At 38.2% G+C, this 14,427-nt stretch overlaps 1 long non-coding RNA gene across 1 annotated transcript; it reads left to right on the forward strand.

The window, feature by feature from the left end:
* The first annotated feature begins 12,469 nt into the window (after positions 1-12,469).
* On the forward strand, positions 12,470-14,183 carry LOC130073619 (uncharacterized). Its single transcript, XR_008804379.1, has 3 exons — positions 12,470-12,504; positions 12,605-12,784; positions 13,872-14,183. It is a non-coding gene; the product is annotated as an uncharacterized LOC130073619 (long non-coding RNA).
* The last annotated feature ends 244 nt before the right edge of the window (positions 14,184-14,427 follow it).

The following is a 14,427-nucleotide window of genomic DNA, read 5'->3' on the forward strand; positions in this document are numbered from 1 at the left end:
GGACTCTGCTCTTCTTTTTAGATTTAGAATGATTTTTAAAAAAAGAAATCTTTATCATTATAGTTATCATGCTAGGTGTGAACAGGCCTTTAGCACGGTAAAAAGAAAGGTATTCAGGATTGCAATTTGTCAGAATACCGATATGAGAAACAGAGAGTTCCTCCTCACTACACGTGTCACAAGTTCAAAAGAGACTATTGAGAGGATTCTCCATCCTGATAACGTCATTTATGTTGACAAACAAAAAGTATTAATACATATAGCTGCAAGAAGTAATTTTTGGGGCAGAGCATGTCAAAACCAAAGTGACAGGCTAAGCAAGCATGGCAGGGAGCTTGCTGACAAATGGGCAAAACCATAGACTGTAAAAAAAGATGGACGACGCCCCTTCACTTTCTTCCATTGGTGAAAAGTGAAGCCGCCAAAGTCCTAATATGGCGCTGACATTTGGGACCTGCTTCTGCGCAGTAGTGAGCGGGAAGTGGAGCCCACCCTCACTCTCGCAGAAACAGTTAGTACAAAGTTTACTGTGTGAAATAATAAACAGTTATGAAATTAGAGTTAAAATTAAAGTTGAAGCTCCAATCTCCTCCCGAAAATCTCCCAAAAAAGTCTGTTGGTGCCTCGGTGACTGTTGTAGCAAACTAGCTCTATTAAATATTAATTAACAATCATAACTTGTTATAATTGATTATGAATATTTGGATCAGTTAATCGGGTTAACTTGATGTAGCTACATTAACATTACAACCAATTACTCGGTTAATCCCGTGAACACTCAATATTGGTTAATAATTTTTTTTATAGAAATTTACATTTCCGGGGCATGGGAAATGTCTTTCTTACTAAGTACTACTAAGAGCAAGTAGTCAAGATCTATGATTAGTGACTCCAGATATGAGCTTGAGACACGGACAACTTTACGTGTGATATAAAAAAGACTTTATTAACTTAACTAGACTAAACATTTAAACTACTCTAACATACACATACATACCTGTACATGCATACAGTTCACCAAGGGAAAGCTGAAGCAGAATACAGGAAAGCAAGAAGTTATAGCATTGTTTGATGTTCAGCAGATCAACAGCCTGAGCAAACCATCAGTTTAGTTCTAACACGCCCTTCTTTAAAAGGGGTAAGGATACTTAATGTATCAAATAATGAGACTAAGTTTGATACTTGCATGTCTTGTCCAATTGCATTAAACTGTCCTGATGCAATTTGTTGAGGCTCCAGTTGATCTTTGCTGATGTGGTCTTGATGAGAGAGAACCAGTGGTAGTCAGAGGATCTTTGGTGAATGGAAAGACAAGGCCGCAGCCTGGCGCAAGCTTGGGAGTCCTTGAGGGACTTCTAGTTCAGCATCATCTTCACGTTACTTCTCAAGAAGGTCCGAGAGAGTAAGAGATCCAGAGGCTAAGAGCGCAAGAGGCTAAGTGGACAAGAGACAAGAGCAAAAGGAGCAAGAGGGAGCTGATCTTGATGATCAGTGATTTTAAAGCGTGAAGACGTCACACCCTCTGGAGGTGCGTGAGCCTATGCGAAGCTGCCCCTTTGGAGGGAGTTTTACGACTCATTGTCTTCTAGCAGGGCATTTGAATGTTTAATTTCATTGGGTGTTTATAAAAGAATCTACAAGATTCTTATAATACTAACGCGTCATAAAGTTAGCAAAATGTAATGTAAATTAACAAATGGGGGACGAAGATTGGAGTTTATAAAGACTAAACATGCTACACATATGATTTTGGTTAACCATAGTATGCAAGTCATGTCTCAAACCAAAATAGTTTAGAAGAGAGAATGAATACAGGCCAAACCACATAAAAGGAAAATTATGAGATTGAAAATTAGATATTAATACATTTATCACATGGTTATATATATAGAATATATAGGATTAAAAGGGTTCATTTCTTCTTCTCAGCAAGAATTAAGAGAGTGTCACAATTCCCTGCACATTCTTTTGGGTCGTAAAGCTTCAGTCTTACTGTGTACTGTAACAGGACACCGAGTTCTGCCAGTGTGTAGGCTTCATTTGTGGGGGAAGTTTCATAGAACTTTGCTGGAAGAGTGATTTTGTTGGATTCTTCATTAAATATAATGATTAATTTGTGTGTGTCTGATTGGTCCAGACGCTACAATATTTCGTTGAGAGAAGCTGTCAATCATGACGTCACATCAGGCCTCCTGGAGACACTGATGTTTTCTTCAAGGTCAGACCAATCTATGAGTCCATAAGGAAACGCTGTCTGCAGCTACAACTGGAGGAAGATCTCTGTATTGATGAGCAGATTGTGCCTTTCAGAGGAAAACTCTCTGTGCTCCAGTATATCAAAGGGAAACCTACACCATGGGGAGTGAAGATGTATTTCCTCTGTGGCAAAAGTGGGCTTGCTTGTGATTTCCTCATCTATCAAGGTGCCACAACAAAGCTTTCTGAGCAAAGTAAAAAGCTTCTAGGGCTTGGAGCTTCTGTTGTCTTCCACCTGTGCCAGAGAATCCAGGCTCCCAACCACAAGCTCTTTTTTGACAACTATTTCACCACCTACAATGCCCTTGAAGTTCCTGCAGAAAAGAAAATCCATGCTGCTGGAACAGCAAGGCTTTGCCGCTTTGCAAATCCGCCACTGAAGAAAGACAAGGAAATGTCTAAGAAAACACGGGGAAACCATGATGAAGTTAGAGGTAGGGATGAAAAAGTTGTTCTAGTGAAGTGGTTTGATAACCGCTCTGTTGTACTGGCCTCCAACTTTGTTGGTGTTGGAGATGAAGATGAAGTTGAGAGGTGGGATAAGAAAGAGAGGAAGTTTGAGAAGGTCAAGCGTCCAGAGGTTGTGAAGAAATACAACAGGGGCATGGGAGGGGTGGACAAGCTTGATCAGCTAATCAGCCTTTACAGGATTGATATCAAGTCCCGCAAATGGCCACTGCGCATGATTACTCATGCTTTTGATGTTGCTCTAGTGAATATCTGGCTTGAGTATTGCAGGGACATTGAATACAAAGGAACTCAGCCACAGAAATTCATGGATCTCCTTGAATTCAAAATGAATGTGGCCAAAGTGCTTGTGCGTTCTGGGAAGCCACAGGGTTAAAAAAAAAAACGAGGGAGGCCAAGCAATTCTAACGAAGCCAGTACCTCTCAATCTCCACATGATGAAGCTGGACAAAAGAGAGGGGCAAGGGAATGGCGGCCAGTTCTTGAAGTCCAAAAAGATATGGTTGACCACCTGCCAAATTATGATGCAAAAAAAGAAGCAACAAGATGCAAATTGGAAGGTTGTTCTGGGAAAACACACATGTTCTGTGATAAGTGCAAGGTGCACTACTGCTTTGTGTCACAGAGAAATTGTTTCAAAGATGCACACAGGAAATTACTCTAACATGACTTGATTCCTAAGTTTATTTAGTTTGTTACAATAAATGTGAAATCTGTCAAACAAAAACTCAAAATTAAAGTTGAAATGTTAAATTAAAGTTAAAAAAGGTAATATGTTATCAACAATTGTTGTTTATAATTTTATTTCATGTTGGTAACTTTTTTTCAAGTACTCCTGTTTTGACCTGACGTCCATTGAAATGGACAAAAAAATGTGCAATTAAAGAGTATTGAAATTTGTAATATTTGTATTTGGTCTCATTTATAGACGCCTCAAGTAAATGTACTTTCAGTATTTTTCGGAAACTGGTAACATAATTCAGGTCTGAAGGGGTTAACAAACTGTAGAAACACCTGTACGAAAAGGGTCTGAATCCGAAATCGCCCCTTAAACCCTCATTCACTATTCCCTACGTTAGTCCACTAATACTGTTCACTTGAAGGAGTGTCAGTGAAGGAAAACGAGTGAGTGAATTCGGACAGCCGTTGAGCGTAACTTACATCGGCTGTACACTCGTTATTGCGGTGCAATGTAGGATTGAATAAGTGCACTCAATAACGTCCACTATGGTTTCGGACACCACTACAAATGGCTGTCCCCTCAAATAAAGTCTCTGTCAGACTATCACGAATACCGTAAAACAGTCGTAATGCTAGATAGTGATTTCAGACTAGACCTAACTTTACTAAGTTTATCACCGTAGTAACGTTAGTACATCTATAAACGGGTTTGCTAATATAATGTTTGAATTACTTCAGCTAGCGAGCTAACTGGGATAGCTAGGATTCATTTCCAATCGATTTCACTTTCCGGAGATGATTAAAACGGACTAAAGGGAACTTCGATTTTTAAAAATATAAAATTCAGTTTTAGAATATATTCAACGTCTCAGTAATTACACAATACTTAATGTTATAAGACGATATGACTTACTTTTCGTAATCCGGCTGCAGAAGCTTCTTTGTGTTGACTGTCACTGGACCGTTCATTGCTGAATGTGGAAACCATTTAACCCAACAGCCGGGTTATTTACATTTTGTTAATTGTAATTGCTTACATTGTTTTACTATTAGAGTAAAATAATGATAATAATAATTTTTAAAAAAGTGTCAATTGATTAAAAAAAAAAACTAGATCAATCACACATTTTTTCTGATTAATCGCGAATAAATCGCAATTAAAAACACTTACGTTTTTAATATATATTTTGTAATGTTGTAGAAACAAAATAAAGACAGGATATTTTAAATTCTTGTTTAATGGCATCTTTTTATGAATAAAGGCCATTACTGATACTCCTACTGATGTCTTGATGAAAATGATTCCCCATTTTAAACACTAATTATAGGCCTTCGACATCAGAGTCAGGGCAGGACTTAGAGCGGTGGAGGCCCCTGGGCTTCAGTCATTTTCGGGCCTTACTTTCTACATATGACTTTAAATAGAACAACATGATACACACACATGAGCTTTGTAGCTACACGATTCTGGATAAATTGAGAATATAAAAAAGAGATCACGATTCTCTACAAACAACTAAACAAAATAACAATTTATTAGAGGTTCTGACAAAATGTCAATTGCTGCAGTCTATTTAAAAGGTTTAATTAAATAAAAAAACAAAAAAACTTGGTCTGAATTAATTAATCAGTGACTCACTCAAATACTTCACTTGTTTTATTACTGGATAAATCAGCATTTTTGAACAAATCTCCTGAATGAATGATTCAATGACAAATATTTTAACAGTCACTTGTCGCCATCTGGTGGCGTAACAATGTCAGCGAACCAATCGTTTTTACAATGTGTTAATATGTTTAAAAAAAAAGAATCATTTATTAATTTGAACACTGATTGAAGGTTGAAAACTTTTTACCAATAAATAAATAATGATTAAAAAATAATTTCATTCAACTGTAGGGGTAATATTAGATAGCAATTATAATGCAATATAATACAGGACGTGCTCTCAGTTGCAAGATATTAAAATAACACATTAAACAGTGCAAGATAAAGAATGTGTGTGTAGTACGTAAGTGAGTAGATGGGTGTTTTAGTGACCTTTGAAAAACATCAAGACTATGCACACAAATTAACAATTTACAGAAAATAAAAAAAAATACTACACTATCACAGCTTAAACAAGCATGACATCATCCAACAGCAGAATCCAGAGGCTGATCATTTAAGAGTTTATAATAAGATGATGTCCGATATATTCTCCCTTGTGCCTTTTTGCGCGCATTTTCCAAGGAATTTAATAATAAAACTGTTCAGAAAGAATAAATCTCATATGTATTAAAGAAAACGCCCAATTTGAATTGTAACTATTCAACTAGACAAAGTTCGTCGAGACAAACTTTAAGTTGGCTTGTGAAAAGTTTGGACCGCAAAGTTTGAAGAAGTTTAAAGTAGTTTGAAGTTTAAATTAGTTTAAAGTAGTTTATAGTTTAACTTAGTTTAAAGTTTAAAGTAGTTTATAGTTTAAAGTTTAACTTAGTTTAAAGTTTAAAGTAGTTTAAATTAGTTTAAAGTTTAAATTAGTTTGAATTTTAAAGTAGTTTGAAGTTTAAAATAGTTTGAAAGTTAAAATAGTTTAAAGTTTAAATAAGTTGGAATTTTAAAGTATTTTGAAGTTTAAATTTGTTTAAATTAGTTTAAAGTAGTTTAAAGTTTTAAATAGTTTAAATAGTTTAAAGTAGTTTAAAGTTTTAAATAGTTTAAAGTAGTTTAAAGTAGTTTAAATAGTTTAAAGTTCAAAGTAGTTTAAAGGTTTAAAGGTTAAAGTATAGTTTTAAGTAATTAAATGTTGCTAGGGTGTTTCTAGTGGGTTGCTAAGGTGTTGTGGGTGGTTGCTAGGTGGTTTCTAAGGTATTTTGAGTGGTTGCTAGGGTGTTCTGGGTGGTTGCTAGGGTGTTCTAGGGTATTTTAGGTGGTTGCTAGGGTGTTCTAAGGTATTTTGGGTGGTTGCTATGGTGTTGCTAGGGTGTTCTGAGGTATTTCGGGTGGTTGCTAGGGTGTTGCTAGGGTGTTCTAAGGTATTTTTGGTGGTTGCTAGGGTGTTGCTAGGGTGTTCTAAGGTATTTTGGGTGGTTGCTATGGTGTTGCTAGGGTGTTCTAAGTTATTTTGGGTGGTTGCTAGGGTGTTCTAAGGTATTTTGGGTGGTTGCTAGGGTGTTGCTAGGGTGTTATAAGGCATTTTGGGTGGTTGCTAGGGTGTTCTAAGGCATTTTGGGTGGTTGCTAGGGTGTTGCTAGGGTGTTCTAAGGTATTTTTGGTGGTTGCTAGGGTGTTGCTAGGGTGTTCTAAGGTATTTTGGGTGGTTGCTATGGTGTTGCTAGGGTGTTCTAAGTTATTTTGGGTGGTTGCTAGGGTGTTCTAAGGTATTTTGGGTGGTTGCTAGGGTGTTGCTAGGGTGTTATAAGGCATTTTGGGTGGTTGCTAGGGTGTTCTAAGGCATTTTGGGTGGTTGCTAGGGTGTTGCTAGGGTGTTCTAAGGTATTTTTGGTGGTTGCTAGGGTGTTGCTAGGGTGTTCTAAGGTATTTTGGGTGGTTGCTATGGTGTTGCTAGGGTGTTCTAAGTTATTTTGGGTGGTTGCTAGGGTGTTCTAAGGCATTTTGGGTGGTTGCTAGGGTGTTGCTAGGGTGTTCTAAGGTATTTTGGGTGGTTGCTAGGGTGTTGCTAGGGTGTTCTAAGGTATTTTTGGTGGTTGCTAGGGTGTTCTGGGTGGTTGCTAGGGTGTTCTAAGGTATTTTGGGTGGTTGCTAGGGTGTTCTGGGTGGTTGCTATGGTGTTGCTATGGTGTTCTAAGGTATTTTGGGTGGTTGCTAGGGTGTTGCTAGGATGTTCTGATGTATTTCGGGTGGTTGCTAGGGTGTTGCTAGGGTGTTCTAAGGTATTTTGGGTGGTTGCTATGGTGTTGCTAGGGTGTTCTAAGGTATTTTGGGTGGTTGCTAGGGTGTTGCTAGGGTGTCATAAGGCATTTTGGGTGGTTGCTAGGGTGTTCTAAGGTATTTTGGGTGGTTGCTAGGGTGTTCTGGGTGGTTGCTAGGGTGTTCTAAGGTATATTATGTGGTTGCTAGGGTGTTCTAAGGTATTTTGGGTGGTTGCTAGGGTGTTGCTAGGGTGTTCTAAGGTATTTTGGGTGGTTGCTAGGGTGTTGCTAGGGTGTTCTAAGGTATTTTTGGTGGTTGCTAGGGTGTTCTGGGTGGTTGCTAGGGTGTTCTAAGGTATTTTGGGTGGTTGCTAGGGTGTTCTGGGTGGTTGCTATGGTGTTGCTATGGTGTTCTAAGGTATTTTGGGTGGTTGCTAGGGTGTTGCTAGGATGTTCTGATGTATTTCGGGTGGTTGCTAGGGTGTTGCTAGGGTGTTCTAAGGTATTTTGGGTGGTTGCTATGGTGTTGCTAGGGTGTTCTAAGGTATTTTGGGTGGTTGCTAGGGTGTTGCTAGGGTGTCATAAGGCATTTTGGGTGGTTGCTAGGGTGTTCTAAGGTATTTTGGGTGGTTGCTAGGGTGTTCTGGGTGGTTGCTAGGGTGTTCTAAGGTATATTATGTGGTTGCTAGGGTGTTCTAAGGTATTGTGGGTGGTTGCTATGGTGTTGCTAGGGTGTTCTAAGGTATTTCAGTTGGTTTCTAGGGTGTTCTGGGTGGTTGCTATGCAGTTGCTAGAGTGTTCTGGGTGTTTGCTATGGTGAACTATTTATGAGTTTAAAAGTTCATAAGTGTATGAATTCATGAGAGTTCATACGTGTATGAATTAATGCATTTATAAGTTCATGAGTTTATAAGTGTATGAATTTATGAGTTTAGAGTTTATAAGTTTAAATGAGTAAGAGTTCAGAGTTTATTAATTTATGAGTTTGAGTTCATAAGTGTATGAATTCATGAGTTTATAAGTGTATGAGTTTATAAGTGTACGAGTTTATGAGTTTAAAGTTTAAATTAGTTTGAAGTTTAAAGTTTAAATAAGTTTGAAGTTTAAAGTTTAAATAAGTTTGAAGTTTAAATTAGTTTGAAGTTTAAAGTTTAATTTAGTTTGAAGTTTAATTTAGTTTAAAGTAGATAGATAGATGGATAAGTGTCATAGATAGATGAGTTTATTAGTTTGAATGAGTCTCATTGGCTCATATAGTATATAGAATGGCAGTTTGATTCAGTCTAGGGTTTCAAGGGATTTACATTTGAATTTTTGACAGTTGGGGAGTTTGAAAATCTGAAGATTCCGCAATGTAAAGTCAATGGGAGTTTTTTCCGACTTTGATCGTCATTTTTAGGAAAACCGTAAGTCCGATCAGTTAGAAAAGATATAGCATACCGAGTCAGAACAGTTTGAGTGTCCGTGCCGAGTTTGGAGTATGTGGAGTTAAAGCTCTAGGAGGAGTAGCAGTTGTAAATTTTGAGTAAGAAGAATAATAATAATAATAATAATAATAAGTTTAAATACAACATCAGTAAGTTGGCTCTCACAAGCCAACTTAATAAATGTGTTCAGATTCGATGCGTGCTCCTGTGCGCGTGCATGCGTATATGAGTGATTCAAATTTTAGTTGCTATAGCGACGCGTGTTATGAATTCTGAATGCATATTTACACTTGAACCGATCGCTGTCTGTTGGTTGAGAGAGACGAGGCGAATTCACAGACTTTTGCAGAATATTTTCTGAGCGAATCTTGTGACTTTGAAGCTGATTTCTGAGAGGAGACTTTTATTCTAGAAGGACAGCGGAGAATATATCCTCTATATATTTTTTAAAGTTATATAATACTTTTATTATTATATAATACTTAGTTAAAGAATACTTTTATTTTATACTTTTCTTATTGTAGAAGGAGTTGTATTACATTTTTTTATTTTAGGAGATTAGTATTTTATTGTATTGTATTTTGTGCTGTATTTTGTGTTGTGTTTATTGCAGTTTGGAGGAGGATGTCGATGGCTCACATGATGGGTGAAAGAGGAGGTGAGTGCTTTAGTTTTTCATTTATGGTTTATGGTGTGATTTTGTACAATGACTGACTACATTGAGGGATCAAACGGGTTCTTCACATTAATCTAATCACATGTATTTGATTCCTTGCATGTGAAATTTGAGTAACCGAAGTAACAATTTGTAATTGACCACTGACATTGATTATTATTATTAAACATTACTAACTACAGTATGTGATGTGTGAAATATTCCAGCCTCAGGCCGCTCCAGATCCAGGAGAGCTGCTTTCTCTCAGACGGCTGGTCAGGAGGTTTGGAGACCCGGTTCTGATGACCGTGATCAGGATCCGCTGCCAGACCCGACCCAGACACAGAGCCAGGATCTTCCTGGATATTTAACACCTCTGTCTTCTGAGTCTGTTTCTGTGTCCACAGGTCAGGCTGACAGGAGGAGGACGAGGAAGAGCGGCAGCCAGAAGAGCCCGGATGATGGACGTCCGTTCACTTCATCTAAACACTCTCGCAGAGGTCAGAATAGGCTTTAATAAAGAAGTTATGGCTCAGTTTCTAGTTCTATTTTCAATGGCTGATTTGTCATTGAAATAAGTTGAACCAACTAAAGTAACAATTTGGTGTGACCACTGACATTGATTATTCATATTATATAGCCTATATATAAAAAAGAAACAGTTTTTGATGTGTGAAATTTTCCAGCCTCAGGCCGCTCCAGATCCTGGAGAACTGCTTCCACTGATTGTTCTCCGGGCATCATGTCATCATCAGCTTTGTCCCTCTCTGAGGTCAATGTGGAGCGCTGGTTCTGTAGAGAGTCGTTGAGTCTGAGCAGCAGAGGCTCGTACAGCGTGGAATGGAGGAGGAGTGGCGATGGATCGGAGAGCCCAAACCAACAGGACAGTTGCAGCGACTGCTGTTTGTCCAGGTCCCACAGCCTGGAAGGGTTGCTGTGCCCTCCGCTGCCCGGGCAAGTTCCTGTCGAGCCAACAGAGACTTCAAATGGCCGAACTGCTCAGGGTGCCATGGAGGCTTCTCCTGTGAACAAGAGCTCAACAGGTGAGGCTGAAATAAGGCTGGGCAGAGTCAAGTCTACAGAGACATTTGGCTTTTTCATGCAAATATTTCAGTTTTTAACATGTTAATGTCCGGTCACATTTACTGTTGCTCAGCAAAATTTATCTGAATTAAAAAAAAAGAATTATTAATATTTTAATTGGACATTCGTCTAACATTTTCAGAACATTCAAAAGTAATTTTCCCATAATGCAAATTATAAAATAGAGTTCCTTTAACCAAGAAAAAAATGTTTTTAACCAGTTGAAAAAACATTTTTTGAAATAACATTTTCACAATTTAATGGAAATGTTAGCAAAACGTTCTCAATAAGCGATGAACTCGATGGTACTCGCTCTGTCTGACACACACCAGAAACACGCGCACAGAAAGCCGCTTCTCAGCAAACGATCCAGAATAGAATTATATTTCTATTGCTCTTGAATTGTCAAATACACGCAAAATTGTCAAAATGGCTGTCGTGCCGAGTATTACAGAGTCGGTTATTATATAAATAAGACACTGCTATGCATTTAATAAAATTCAATGTTTAATCTAATGTAAATATAGTTTAAGATATGGCCCATATGATCTTTGCCATTACCAGAACTGATCCACATGTGCCAGAGTTGAGCAAATGAAGCCTGGAAATGGATGTTTTGTTTTCAATAAAAGATCAGATAAAATAAGAAAAATAACTATATCGTGATAATTGTGAAATGAAATGACTATTAATATCGTGAAATAAGATTTTGGGAAATGTATGCAGGCATTAAGCAGAAGTCAGGCGGGTAGCGTGGGAATATTTCATTACTTTGGATCTGTTACATTACAGATAAGAATTTAACAGTGAAATGTAAATGATGTCATTATTGCTTAATTTGACGTCAGAGATCATGTTTCTAATAGTTGTGTTTTCAATTGTTTTTTCTTGATTTCAGACAAAGCTACAGAATCTAGGAAGAACGGAACGGGTTGTTTCCTCTACAGGCTCTGGAAGGCTGTGAAGTGTGTTTTCTGCTGCTGTTGCCACTGTAGTGCTGTGAATGTTGTGGAGCCTTTTGTTCCTCCAGCAGATCTGGAGCCAGAGCCTGATCCTGATCCATCATCTCCTGCTCCTGATCACTCCGGCGTCAAGACAAATAATGGTACATCGCCACTCATTATTCTCCAGCATTATTCTAAACAGTATTATCTTGTTTTCCACTAAAAATAAGGCTTGTTTTCAGAGAACATTAAGATTATTTCCCCCATTATAATATTATTATCTAGCAAATTAATATTTTTCTGTTTGTTTTTCAGAGTCCTTTGAGTCTCTCTATAGCGTAATAAAGATGATTGGATCCGGAGGATTTGGCAGGGTGTACCAGGGAACACGCAAATTTGATGGCAAAAAGGTCAATCTTACCGAATTGTACAAACATTTTGCTCTTGCATGCATCAAAACATATTTAAAACAATTCACAGATGGTTTAATACTTAGTGCTTGAAAACTGTTATTGAAACTGGGTTGTTTTTTTTGCAGGTTGCCATCAAGCGGATTCGCAAGATTGACAACAATCGTTATCTTAATATTGTAAGTTGGCCAAAAGCTGAATATATATATTTGAGTTGTTTAAGTGCAGATTACTATTGGATAAGATTACTTATCTAAAAAGATCAAAGAAAAGTACATTTAAAAATGATGCGTTTTCTTCAGATTTTTACCCTGCTAACCTTCCGTCTGCTACTTTTCTCTAGCCTGGGCATCCCGAACCTCTCGTTACAGAAGTGGCGCTGCTGATGATGATGAGGCGAGAACCCATAAGCCCCTTCGTCATACAACTATACGAGTGGTTTGAACATCCTAAAGAATTCACTCTGGTTATGGAGTATCCTGAACCCTACGATATCTTGCTGGACTTCATCACTCGTAATCATCAAATGCATGAACCAACAGCACGGTTCATCATGCGACAGGCTGTGCTGGCAGTGCAACACTGCATCCATCATGGGGTTTTCCACAATGACATCCATGCGCAGAATTTCCTGTTGAAGAGAGACCCGGTACAGCTCAAGCTGATAGACTTTGGCTGCGGTCAGCTGTCTAGTAGAGATGGCTACGAGAGCAACATTTACATTGGTGAGCATTCTGGGAGTGTGGAAACCTGAATGTAGTGACTTACTAATTATTTGATGTTTACAAAAAAAAGCTCAACAAAGTGCAAATGTGTTGCTTACAGGAGCACCGGATTACTGCCCACCTGAAGTCTTGACAGAACCTCGATTCCACGCCGTCCCAGCAAATGTCTGGTCTCTAGGAGTGTTGTTGTACAAGATGATGAACGGATGTTCTCCTTTTCGCAATAGAAGAAAAATCACACAAGCCAAAGTTACATTTCTGAACCCCACCTTATCCAAAAGTGAGTGAATAATATTGATACATTGATAAACACACACATAAAGCAAAGGCGTTGTACAGAAACAGTTAAAGGTGAAGTATGTAAGCTTTTTTATATATAGCTCAACGTATAGTAGAGTTTGGGGCGTCGCTACTGTAGCAGGCGGAGCCATGGGAAAAGAAATGCAGCTTTAGTTACAGAAGTGAAAGCCAAAATTCACTGCATTTATACCTTCAAAGATTAAACAGGTCATGAACACGTCAAAGTGAACAGAGCATTGTGATGCTACGCGCTACAAAGCACGCTTCAATACCATACAGCATCATCATGCACCCGTTCAGAAAGACACATTTTCATAAAGACAAATGCAACACAGCTAAAAGTATTCCTAATATGTTGGACCTGAAACATGAACCAGTAAGAGCTGCGTTTGTGATGTTTAAGTCGGGGAAGACGCGATGCACGGAAGGGGCCTTTGCAAGGTTTTTTGAAAATATGCTTTATTTTGTCATTTATTCCTCTCGCTGCCACTAGTGTCGCAGAAACGACATACTTCACTTTTAAAGTAAAGATAAGTCACATTTTGCAGTGTATTAATCATGTTTTAGATGCTGTTTTCATAGATGCCAGGTCACATGGTCATGACTAACCAGCTCTCTCCTTATTCAAATTTGTACAGAATGCAGGGATCTGATTAGCCAGTGTCTAGCCCGGGATCCAACTAAACGCCCGACGTTAGAGCAGATGTTACAACATAAATGGATTAGTAATGATCTACAGTAGATTGGAGAAGTTCAGGAGATTCACTCGATCAGTTTCAGGTGTGAGGAAGTGTAACAGAGAGCAGGATTATTACCTTTTGTCTTCAATTCTGGATTATTTGTAGTGAGATTTTCAAATTTGTGTTCATTGTAATGTTCTTGCTATAGTCAAGTCACCTTCATTTATATAGCGCTTTATACAATACAGTTTGTTTCAAAGCGGCTTCACGGTAATAAACAGGAGAATAACAGAATCAGTGATGCAAACAGAATTAAATTCTGTTCTAAATCAGCTCTAAAAAATCATTCATGAGTTGACTTATTCATATAATCTTTGTATTGGATAGGAAATGACATACTTGCTGAGAGCTCTGAGCTCGAGACTCGACCCGAAGCCTGAAGTCCAACTCCATCCTGACAGGAACTCAGAGTCTGTCCACGTCTGAGCAAGAACACGAGAGACTGCAAGACTGGAACGAAGTCATCAAGTCATCACACACACATTTGCTTTGTTTTAAAGGTCAAGACAAGTCATCTTCTACAAACATTTGTGAAAGAATGTGTCGCTCTCAGGAGCTCAGTGAATTCAAGTGTGGTACCGTGATAGGTTGCCAACTATTCATGAAATTTCCTCACTATTAAATATTCCACGGTCAACTGTTAGTGGTATTATAACAAAGTGGAAGCAATTGGGAACAACAGCAACTTAGCCTCGAAGTGGTAGGCCACGTAAAATCACAGAGCGTGGTCAGTGCATGCTGAGGCGCACAGAAGTCGACAACTTTCTGCAGTCAATAGCTACAGACCTCCAAACTTAAGAAAAAGATTAATATTTTAACGCATTTTTGTATTGTTTAATTTGTTTTGTTTTTTATTGTATTTTGTTTAATGCGTTTATATTTT

This window comes from Rhinichthys klamathensis, unplaced genomic scaffold (assembly GCF_029890125.1).
Source record: "Rhinichthys klamathensis goyatoka isolate OS25496 unplaced genomic scaffold, OSU_Roscu_1.1 h1tg000554l_1, whole genome shotgun sequence".
Taxonomy (NCBI): domain Eukaryota; kingdom Metazoa; phylum Chordata; class Actinopteri; order Cypriniformes; family Leuciscidae; genus Rhinichthys; species Rhinichthys klamathensis.